This window comes from Mugil cephalus, chromosome 14, assembly GCF_022458985.1.
Source record: "Mugil cephalus isolate CIBA_MC_2020 chromosome 14, CIBA_Mcephalus_1.1, whole genome shotgun sequence".
In the NCBI taxonomy this organism is placed as follows: Eukaryota; Metazoa; Chordata; class Actinopteri; order Mugiliformes; family Mugilidae; genus Mugil; species Mugil cephalus.
This window is the reverse complement of record NC_061783.1, coordinates 3,612,908-3,624,898: the sequence shown is the minus strand read 5'-3', so window position 1 is coordinate 3,624,898 and position 11,991 is coordinate 3,612,908. Positions and strand designations below refer to the sequence as shown.

Genomic DNA, 11,991 nt, shown 5'->3' with positions numbered 1-11,991 from the left:
GTTCGTTTATCCAATCAAGTCATTGCATCCAAAAACGTAATTGTGAAAGTGCTGAAGGAAATATTCTGACTTATGCTCGTTTCAGTTGTACCCTTCAGTGAGAATTATGCTGTGTATGTATATCCGCTACAGTCTAAACGCAACCATAGAGCAGAGAAGGAAGTTTGAAATATTTACACATGAAACAAATAACGCATTAAGAATGGATGTGCGTAAACTAGAAAGCATTGCGCTTTAATGTCAGCTTAAAGACCTTTGATTATAGTCGATGTAATCAAGAAAACCAGCGCGTCATAGAGAACGTATAAATGTTTCAGTCCTGTGCTTCACAGCTCCCTCACTAACGGACAAGACGCATCAGCTGGGTTCTGCTCAAGGTTTCTTCCTGTTAAAAGGGAGTTTTTCCTTGCCACCGTCGCCCTCAGGCTTGCTCTGGAGGTTGCAGGCTGGTTTTTGTGAAGCGTCTTGAGACGATTTGTATTGTTATTGGCGCTATATAAATAAAACTGAATTGAATTGAACTGAATCAGACGCGCATCGTCTCCAAGCGTAAAAACGTAATATTCATGAATTGGTGAGTTCAAGTAAATTAAAGAATTACAGGAATATACTACCGCTATGATACTAAAACTGTAGACATATTATAATCTGACATATTGAAAGCATACACATGAGTATTTCACTGCGCGTGCTTGGTTAATGGAGCTGGACGTGAGAAAACACGAAAAGATAGAGAACTGCTTATGTTTTAAGGTGTGCGTTAGCATTTATTGATTATTCTTTACGTAGAATTCCGTAGTTTAGCTGAAATAAAGGAATAAAAGAATGTGTGGTTGCCCCTCGCTAAATCAAGCACACAGTGAATCCTCTTCAGAAATGCTTTGAGCTCAGTTAAATCAGAAAATGTATTTTGTATACACACACACACACACACACACACACACACACACACACACTTTTTTTTAAAATCACATTCCAATAGTAATTAAAGAAAGAAAGGATAATATTTAGACATGAAGACATGCTTAATTGGGCTACTAATCTCCTAATTTCGGCTACGAGTCACCAACAGATGACGCTGCCCTCACAGTAACAGCACAGCAATGGGCCACACCTGCCACAGGCTTGCTTGTATTTGCCTAAGGAAGTTGATTCGGTGCAATAAAGTCCATGCATCACGTAGATGTTTACAGGTCTCATTTCCAAGGCAGTTTGTCATTAGGAAACACAGGGAAATACAGGGCATGGCAAAGTTCAAAGCATACTCTTCATTACTCAATCATTTTTAAAGCCTCTTCAGCTTGTGCCCCTTGAGGAATCAGGACTTGTCATGTTGCAGAATGTCAGCAAAATCACTCAAGCTTGTCCCATTGCCAAAGTAAAGAATGAGGACAGAGGAGCAAGCATTGTCCAGTAAAGCAAATAAACGTCAGTTACCATGCACCTCTTGAACCATGTGTAGAGTCATTGTTGTTATAGTCTTTCCTCTGCAGCCATGTTGGCTTTGACCCCTACTGCCAAACAAACCTCTGAAAATGACATGTTTTACCGACAGTATTTTTAACAGTGTTACGCCTCTCAATCACACCTTTTTTTCTATTATTAGAATCCTTGATGCATTTCTCATTAATCCAAGGTATTCTCTAGGCTGCACCAACACCAGCCCATGTTGAACCAGTAGGCTACTTGCACAGAGATACATGAAGCTCATTGTTTTTCTGTTGTGAGATCAGGCTCATTTGAACAATGTTTTATTATTGCACAGACTTTTAACAGTAATTAGAGCATGTTTAATTATCATTGAAAGGTGTTACTCTGTGAGCGTAAAAGTTGTCACTACCCACACTCATTTTATAGATTTGATCTATGTGAACTTGCTAAATATAATACACCAATATGTTTTCCACAAGAACCAGTGCATGCGTTAAATAATGACAAACGACACAGTGACAGCAGTCTCTGAGTCATCACAGAAACACTGCACACAGTCACACACATCCGTCTTGTAGGCCATGGGTAACTTTGAGTGTTTGTAAAGGCCCAACCATCACATAATCTCCACAAAGACAAATGGCTGTTTGCTTTCTCAAAGACTGACTCACAGTCTACCGTTGCTATTTGAGAATGATCAGCACTGTATTATAGGGACATGATCCACAAGTACGTGCAAATTTTTGAGAAGGTGAATTCAGAAATACTCCACACATGAGGCATTTCTGAATCCCTCAGGGTGACTACCTTCCTGTGTAAAAAATCAAGAGCGTATTGTAGTTTCACAAAGCATGACTCAGTAATTTGTAGTCACTAGACACCAGACTATTTTTGTTTGGTGATTTGGGTCACAGTTCCATCTGATTAACTGATTTCAACTGCAATAACATTTCAAAGAATATTTTTTTAATCCAGTTCTTTATGAGCTTACATCTGTTAGCTTCCGCTTGTTTCTCCACTGTTCCTGGCCCTCGCACCTTCAGAAGAAAAATCTGTCTCCAATTTGTCTCCAACAGTGTTGCAGAAGATGTTCTGGTAATTATGAGCCATAGTGTGTTTTCTATGTTGTGAAAAATACACTGTGAATAATTGAACATTTTTTCATACTTGCCTTTTGGTCTGTACCCCTTTCCCTTAATACAGAATTTCTTCCTGATCTGGATCCTAATACCTTAACCTTTTCCTTGGATGTTTCCTCATATGTTTTTTTACAGCATGAAAAGGGATGTATACGGGAGTATGCGGAAAGAGGATACAGCTGGCAAAGCTGCCGTGTGCCCGCAAGGAGCTGCAAGACACAAGCACACCGCGTACGGCCGTTTTCACGAGTCTGCCTGATTTGGTGTGACTTGGTCTTTCGTATGCTAATCATGGTCAGTGGACCACTAGACAAGTAGTGGATCCTTCCCCTCTAGTAGAAAACATCCATTGTGTTCACACAAAACTGTTCAATTGCCATAAGCAGAGATAGTTTTATTCACTTAAGAATCTTTTTTGTTTGTTTTTTTTTTTCTAGATATCAAAGACTTACAGAAATAATTACAAAAACTTTTATATTCTGAGAATGATCTGCATATTTGTCTTTTCTTGTGTTCTGCCACATTGACATTGTCATTGGGTCAGAGTATTAACTGTTTGTAGAGTAATGCTTGATTTTACATTTGAATATATGGCCCGCACTGAGGTTAAGAAATCATGAAATCTCCAAATCTTTGAAGGACCAACATCAATTAATTTTACTGGAGTCGATTCATCACATAAAATAAAAAAGTAAAATGCCTTTAATATTTTGATCATTACACTGTCTAGAACATGTACATATAGAGTTGTATTGGAAGATAAGTCTGAAATTTTAATTAGGACTTGTTTTACAATTTTATGTAAGATTATATAGATGAGTGAGTGTGATTAGGTTACAGCCAGTTACAGCCCTGCTGTAGCCCTGTGTGGGCCCTGTTTCAAAGGAGCATTTGAGAGAAATTTGAGGTTGTTTTTCTATTGTAACTTTAAGTTCATCTTCTACACATGCAAGCTCTCACCCTCATGTTAGGGTACTTCTGTTTTCTCTGTGCTTTTGCAGCTGTACAAAGCGAGAGGTGGTGTAGTCCATAGCCACGAAGATGATCTATAGAAAACCACTACCATGGACCTCATGTCAGATGAAGCCATCTCATCACCAGGAGGTTGTTTTTATTATTAATGCATGTTTTTATACATTTTTTTTTTTTTTTATAATGCACTGTTGTGACTTGTAAGCAGAAAATAAACATTTCTGCTGTGATAGTGCGTCTTAATTGTGATATGGGACATGATAATGACAATTATACATATTATGTAAATGTTACAGGTCCTGGGTGAGGGTACAAGTGGCAGATTGGTGTTTACTGTTTTTCAGGAGAAATGGAGAATACGAGTCATTTAGCTGAGTGAGGTGGGGCTTCCTCATCACAGAAAAAGACCCTCCAGCCAAACCAACGCTCCACTACTCCACCTACTGGTCCAACTGTGCTACTGCATTAAAATGTTAAGTGGACAAGTAGCTAATATTGCACAAAAATAAAATATAATAAAAAAAAAAAAAACAATGTGACCTCATTTTGTGTGGGTCACACACTCCCCCAAAAATACTATGGCTCCCAGCATTCACAAAAACACCACACTTTTTCTTAAAATCACAACAGAGTTTATAAACAGATTTTCTTTTGTGTATATGTAAATATGTGAAATATGAGTGGATGCATGTGTGTGTTAATATGCAAAGGAAGGGAAAGTGCATAGCATTATTACAGGGTAGGGCAGCGGTTGGTATGGTGCATGATAGGGTGTGTAGTGTAAAACGGGGGCTGTGGGCATTACCAATGGTGGCAGTGTTTGTGCTCCACAGAGCCTAACAGAGTTCACAGACCCCTGAGGCTGGTAGGATGGCTGGCCAGGGGTTTCATATGTCATAGTCTTAGGGAGTCTCCTGTCTCGTACCTGACTCTTTCCCAGAGTGGAGATTGTAGTTCTTTTCAGCAGAAGTCAATGTCCTCAAGCCATATGCAATCTCTCTGAGCTTTCCACTCTGTCACTGGTATAAAACTGCACCAAGTCCACGCTGACTGGCATCTGTGTCAAGGACAAAGGGCAGTTCACAGTCCAGATAGGACAGTACAGGTGGATGTGACAGGATGTCAATAAGCTGGTGGTCATCTGTGCACTGGATGGTAGTCTTTGAGGGCAGCTGTGTCCTTTTACCTGAAGCAACTCATACAATGGCTTAGCGATACGAGATAATTCTTGAATATACATTCTATAGAAACTCAGGAACCCAAGTAACTGCTGCACGTCCCCCACTGTAGTAGGTAGTATCTCCCTCAGTGACTTCACAGCCTGTATGTCTTTTGGGTCTACTCTCACACCATCAGCTGGGACCAACCTCCCCACATACCTGACCTCTGCCTTAAACAGCTTGCATTTTGTGGGTCGCAATTTGACACCATGGCATTGTAGGGCTCTCAGTACAGAAAGTACTGCGTCGACATAATCACTGAAGGACTTGGAGGCATAGGATCTTTGGACTGGAATGTCATCTTTGAGATTTCCAGCAAAAGCCCTTAATTCCTCAAACAGCATTTGTTAGGTGACTGACATTTACGGGTGGGTGGCAGAGTGACGAAGCAGTTGGTGTCCGATCTTGGTTGGATACTGGTAAACAGTACAGGTGCTGGCCAGTAAATTAGAATATCATCAAAAAGTTGAATTATTTCAGTAATTCCATTCAAAAGGTGAAACTTGTATACTGTATACTTTCCTTCCACACATAGTGATATATTTCAAGTGTTTATTCATTTTCATTTTTATTATTACAACTGACAGCTAATGAAAACACCAAATTCAGTATCTCAGAAAATTAGAATATTCTGAAAAGGCTCAATATAGAAGACACCTGGTGCCACACTAATCAGCTGATTAACTCAAAACACCTGCAAAGGCCTTTAAAAGGTTCCTCAGTCTTGTTCTGAAGGCTCCACAATCATGGGGAAGACTTCTGACTTAACAGTTGTCCAAAAGATGACCATTGACACCTTGTACAAGGAGGGCAAGACACAAAAGTTGATTGCTAAAGAAGCTGGCTGTTCGCAGAGCTCTGTGTCCAAGCACATTAACAGACAGGCGAAGGGACGGAAAAAATGTGGTAGAAAAAAGTGTACAAGCTCTAGGGATAACCGCACCCTGCAGAGAATTGTGACGACAAACCCATTCAAAAATGTGGGGGAGATCCACAAAGAGTGGACTGATGCTGGAGTCAGCGCTTCAAGAACCACCACGAAGAGACGCATGAAAGACATGGGATTCAGCTGTCGCATTCCGTGTGTCAAGCCACTCTTGAACAAGAAACAGCGTAAGAAGCGTCTCGCCTGGGCCAAGGATAAAAAGGACTGGACTGCTGCTGAGTGGTCCAAAGTTATGTTTTCTGATGAAAGCAAATTTTGCATTTCCTTTGGAAATCAAGGACCCAGAGTCTGGAGGAAGAGCGGAGAAGCACAGAATCCACGTTGCATGAGGTCCAGTGTAAAGTTTCCACCGTCAGTGATGGTGTGGGGTGCCATGTCATCTGCCGGTGTTGGCCCACTCTGTTTCCTGAGGTCCAAGGTCAATGCAGCTGTCTACCAGGAAGTTTTAGAGCACTTCATGCTTCCTGCTGCTGACCAACTTTATGGAGATGCAGATTTCACTTTTCAACAGGACTTGGCACCTGCACACAGTGCCAAAACCACCAGTACCTGGTTCAAGGACCATGGTATCCCTGTCCTTGATTGGCCAGCAAACTCGCCTGACCTTAACCCCATAGAAAATCTATGGGGTATTGTGAAGCGGAAGATGCAATGCGCTAGACCCAACAATGCAGAGGAGCTGAAGACGACTATCAGAGCAACCTGGGCTCTCATAACACCTGAGCAGTGCCACAGACTGATCGAGTCCATGCCACGCCGCATTAATGCAGTGATTGAGGCAAAAGGAGCCCCGACTAAGTATTGAGTGCTATACATGCGCATGCTTTTCATGTTCATTCTTTTCAGTTGGCCAACATTTCTAAAAAAAACATTTTTTTCATTGGCCTTTTCAATATTCTAATTTTTTGAGATGCCAAATTTGGAGTTTTCATTAGTTGTCACTTATAAATATCAAAATTAAAAGAAATAAACATTGGAAATACATCGGTCTGTGTGCATTGCATGAATATAATGTACAAATTTCACTTTTTGAATGGAATTACTGAAATAATTCAACTTTTTGATGATATTCTAATTTACTGGCCAGCACCTGTATTTACCTGGGTTAGTGTTTCATTGTTTTTGGGACAGTCTGCCTCTATGACCTTGTCAATGGGTTCAATGCTACCAAAGTTTGGCCTGGCAAGGTCACATCATGGTTGGAATGATTTGACACTGGCATTTTAATGAAGGGTCTTTCTGTTTTGTGAATTTCTATTAATCCTGCCCCAGTACTCAATCTCTCCAACTGTGTACTATCAAGTGTAGGCTCAAACAGCACAAGTGGCTGTGGTGGGCTAATGTTTGCCGGGACCCTGCACTTAAGCTACATGTCCTGCTGAAAAAGTGACTTCCTTAAAAGCCACCTTCATGGCAGCATGTTCTTCTTTTGGAACTGTGTGAGTCTGAATGAGATTTACTATGGTCTGTACGCTGGCACCATCAATCTTCATTGCACCAGCAAGAAGAGAAGACAGAATGGACATAAGCTTAGGGTGACTTTCATTGTTATTAACAAGTACTTGGATGACATTAAAATCAATTAATGGCCTGCCTAGTTCCAGGCAACTGACCAAGAAGGGTACACGGATGGATTAGTCTGCATCATTATTACCTTGCAAGTTTACCACCACCTCCACCCATCCATCACATGGTATGTTATCTCCAGTGACGGCAGATAGATGCAGAGGAGCATCCAGTAGTTCACTGAGTGGTCGAACATCTTGGTAAGTACTTGTTCTTCCAGCCATGGTCGAATACGCTTACGATGGTTCCTGTGTCCAGTAGGACAGTGACAGTGTAGCTGGCTATACTGGATTTCACCGGAGATTCACTGGAGATTTGATGAGTGGGGCTATTAACTGAGGCCAATGAGTGGGGCTATTAACTTACATGGTTGTGCTGTGTTGTCAATCTTAGCTATGCTGGCTTCACTAGGTTAATCTGTTTTGCTACTGAGTCTTTGTGGGGTTGGGACATGTATTCAAGACCTGTTAGAGGTTATCCCTCTGCCTAGACCGCATCCCGCTTCCCGAACTGCTTTGGTCTCTTCAAACAGCCAACAGCGTAATGGCCTTCTTCTCCACAGACAAAGCAGTGGCTGTAGTTTGGATTGGCCTGTGTGATACAGTTTGGACAACCATAAGGTTTTTGTGCCTTTTTCGACAGCCTAGGCTGGTCTGGGTTACAGTAATAGGTGGGGGTTAATAATCTCACCTTCAGTGTGTTTTTCTTGGAGTTCTTCATCAATTTGTTTGCATATGCTGTTGTATGTCATGTCAGAGGTAGTGTCCCCTATCTGGCCCCATTAGCCTGAACTCTTTCCGCTGGAGATACGTGAGATCTTTCAGGGAGACCAATCTCTCTGGAGTGTGGTGTGGTATGAGGTTAACAGGACTCTGGTGATGCAGCAGGCTGCCACCCTGCGTTGAGTTAGCAGTCATTAAAGGGTCATCTGTGATGCAGCTATCCAGTGGGCTGGGTCCTACATGTGCAGCTGTCGAACTTGATGATGTGTTGGCAGTGACCGTGCATTCTTGTAATTTTGACACTATGTACTTTGACACTATGTTCTACCAGGAGCCCCGAAATTGGTACACACTCAGTCTCCCACATTACAGCAGGGATATGCCTGAATACTCCTGCTTACGCCCAAAAATCTGAGAAGTGTGTGGCTGTATCCAAGCCCAGATACAGGCCTTATCATGCAGTAGGCGCTGCAATACTTTAAGTTGCTGTTACCTCTCCTGACTGTTTGGTAACATTTGCTCCTCTCTTAAGCTCAGGTGATTCGTTTCTACTCATATAAAGTGCATTGCTACCAGTGTGCTAATGCAGGAATGTTGGAATGCCATGGAATATGATTTTAAACTCCAAATACAGAGATTGGTCTTTGAGTTCATTTGACAAGGGCTTGAACATAATTTGTCTTCATTCATATATAAATGTCCCATATATTACCTTCAAAATATTAAATTCCAAAAAGGTCCAACTTTGTTATTTGTGTAAATTGCACACATTCAATTACACACTTTTTTTGGCAGGCTGCTATGAGCAGCATAATACCCTCCTAGTTTGTATGACTCATGACTTTAAAGGACGATGAGCTGCCTCCACATTCATTCATAATCTAACAACGGCAGCAGAATAACTGTTTTCATTTCTTATTTAACTAATTTCATATTTTCACTTCAATTCAATTTTATTTATATAGTGCCAATAACAATACAAATTGTCTCAAGACGCTTTACAAAAATCGTCCTGAAAAATCCAGAGCAAGGAAAAACTCCCTTTTAACAGAAGGAAATTTTGAGTAGGTCATATGGAGGGACCCATCTGTCAAAGGCCAGTCGCGTAGAAACAGAGAAGATAGAGAGAAAAGAAGAGCAAGAGAAGCAAGATAAACAAACTTCTGTCGTAGATACATATATCAAACAGAGGAAACACGTAGAATCTAATAATACAACATATGCTGATGATTGATCTTATGTGACAGTTTGAGAGTGTAAAAGGATTCATGGGCAAGTTGGTGAATTGTTTATCCAGGTAGGAGTGGACAACTTCAAGCCATGAAGACTGGGGCAGATGTAGTTTATGCAGCTCCACAGGTCTGACACACAGCACTCCAGGCCATGAAGACTGGGCTGGTTGATGAGGCCATGACAGAGGTAGCTTGGAACTCCAGACCAGAGACCCTCACAAGAAGATGGAGGGGGAGGGGAGGGGAAGGGAGAGAGGGAGACATAGCTGTTAGTAATAGAAAATACACTTTTGGTGCCAGAGAAGGGAGAGTAGAGGACATGTCCTCAGTGCGTCGTCCCCCAGCAGCCTAGGCTTATAGCAGCATAACTAAGAGATGGTTAAGTCCAGCCCTAACTATAAGCTTTGTCAAAAAGGAAAGTCCTGATCTTAAAAGTAGAGACGTCTCTGCCTCCCGAACCCAGACTGGGAGCTGGTTCCACAGGAGAGGAGCCTGATAACTGAACGCTCCAACTCCTACTTTTTGAAACTCTAGGAACCACAAGTAGACCTGCACTTTAAGATCGTAGTGATCTGTTGGGACAATATGGTACCATGAGGTATTTCAGATATGATGGAGCTAGGCCTTTCAGGGCCTTGTATGTAAGAAGGGGGATTTTAAATTCAATTCTAGAATTTAACGGAGCCAATGAAGAGAAGGTAAAACTGGGGTAATATGATCTGTCAGTGCTCTTGCTGCAGCGTTTTGAATCAATTGGAGGCTTTTTTAAATTTTTTTAAATTAAATTTAAAGGATATATCCTGGTCAAATATAACACCAAGGTTTTTCACCGTAGTACTGAAGGCCACAGTAATGCCATCCAAAGAAACCAGGTGATTAGATAATGAATCTCGAACAACTTCTGTTTTGTCTAGTTTAGAAGTAGAAAATTACAGGTCATCCAAGCCTTTATGTCTTTAAGGCATGCTTGGAGTTTAACCAGCTGATTAGTTTCATCTAGTTTCATGGATAAATAAAATTGGGTATCATCTGCGTAGCAATGGAAGTTTATGCCGTACTTTCTAATAATATTGAAAAAACTGGAATCTGTCTGACAGATAGGATTCAAACCAGTCTAATGCAGCTCCTGTAGTCTTGATCACACTTTCAAGTCTCTGTAGCAGAATACTGTGATCAATGGTGTCAAATGCAGCACTAAGATCTAGCAGGGTCAAGAGTAGGTTTTTGTTAAGTAAAGGTTTAAATACAGCAATTTTAAAAGACTGGGGCACACATAATGTTTCTAAAGATAAGTTTATCTGATTTAATATGGAGGTATTAATTAATGGAAAAACCTCCTTGAGCAATTTAGTTGGGATGGGATCTAGAAGACAAGTTGATGGTTTAGATGCTGTAATTACTGAGGTGAGCTCAGGAAGATCAATTAGCAAGAAAGAATCCAAATACTGACTAGGTACATGGAATAAACATAGTATATATGGAATCGAACAATAACTAGGAGCAGAAGTGTAGTACTACAAACTGAATTCTAAATTTCAATCATTTATGTTGGAATCTAAATAAACTACATTATATAACTCAATTACAAATATACTATTTGATTATACGTTGTTTGACTTAAAACTGATTTTATGGTCATGGTATCTATATTTTCTGGCTAGTAAGTCTGTTTTTTCCAGGGGACCTATGTGGACAAAAGTTGGATGGTTTTCTACAGTGCACAGTTTTTGTGAGCCTGCAAGTTCAATCGCAGCAAAGAACCACAGAAGCACCGAAATCATCAACACCCAACTGCACCCACCAGCAAACTGGAGAAAAGTCTGAAGCCTGAAGTTTTCCTGCCAACCAAATTTGGACAGAAGAGAAACAGCAACATAGTCATACGTAACATCTAAGGACCTTCGAGCTGATTTTGTTTGTAATAAATTAGCTGCAGTGTGACAAGATGTTTAGATTCTGCACTGACTGTTAGTGAAATAACTTTAAAAGACATATCATTTGTTGCTCTGATTCGATGGAGTGCTACTTCATTGTGTGCAGAGGTTATTTTTTCTCTTTGCATTGATTGAAGCACTCATTCTGATAAGAATTTGGTATAGGTGTGTGACAGCATTATGTTAAAGATCCATGGCAAACACAGATAATAGATTATGGAGCTATGACAGAATCTGGGAGCCTTAGCTCGTGCAACCATTGCAGATACTTGCATGTAGTTGCACTCACATACATATCTTACCAAGCTTGACTGGTACATCAACATTCCTTTGCTGATGTTACATGTTACATCTGTTACATCTTACTCTGTTAGTGTACGCTCACTTTCCCACAAATGCTGGTCAGACTTCATCTGTTGCAGCACCATTCTCTCTTAATTAATGTTAGAAAAAAAATATGTGGAATGAAATACGATGTGTAATTTCTGATTCACATTGTTGTGGGTAGACAATTTCTAGACATTTCTAACATTTTGGTTATTGGACCTCCGGAGCTACTGCTGCCCTAAATAGAAAACAAAGATACAGATCAGGAATGTAATGTCAATAAGGAACCACTCGTTCAACAGACAATAACTAAACAAAACCTCCAAAGAGTGATAACCATACTCCTGTGATCAGTCTGTCATGTAACTTGCATAAAAATAAGTTCTAAGTTATCCCATTGGCTTGCCATACAGGAAAAAAAAAAATTATTACTGTTTATAGTTGGGGAGCCCAGGGATGGTTATAACATGTGCTGCTAGTTGCTTTGAAGCTTAACCTAATG

At 40.6% G+C, this 11,991-nt stretch overlaps 1 long non-coding RNA gene across 2 annotated transcripts; it reads left to right on the top strand.

The window, feature by feature from the left end:
• Positions 1–2,216: 2,216 nt before the first annotated feature.
• On the top strand, positions 2,217–4,085 carry LOC125019579. Of its 2 annotated transcripts, XR_007114093.1 has the most exons (4): positions 2,217–2,526; positions 2,706–2,864; positions 3,572–3,674; positions 3,887–4,085. It is a non-coding gene; the product is annotated as an uncharacterized LOC125019579 (long non-coding RNA). The 2 variants fall into 2 exon arrangements; XR_007114092.1 differs by having other exon boundaries at positions 3,572–4,085.
• The last annotated feature ends 7,906 nt before the right edge of the window (positions 4,086–11,991 follow it).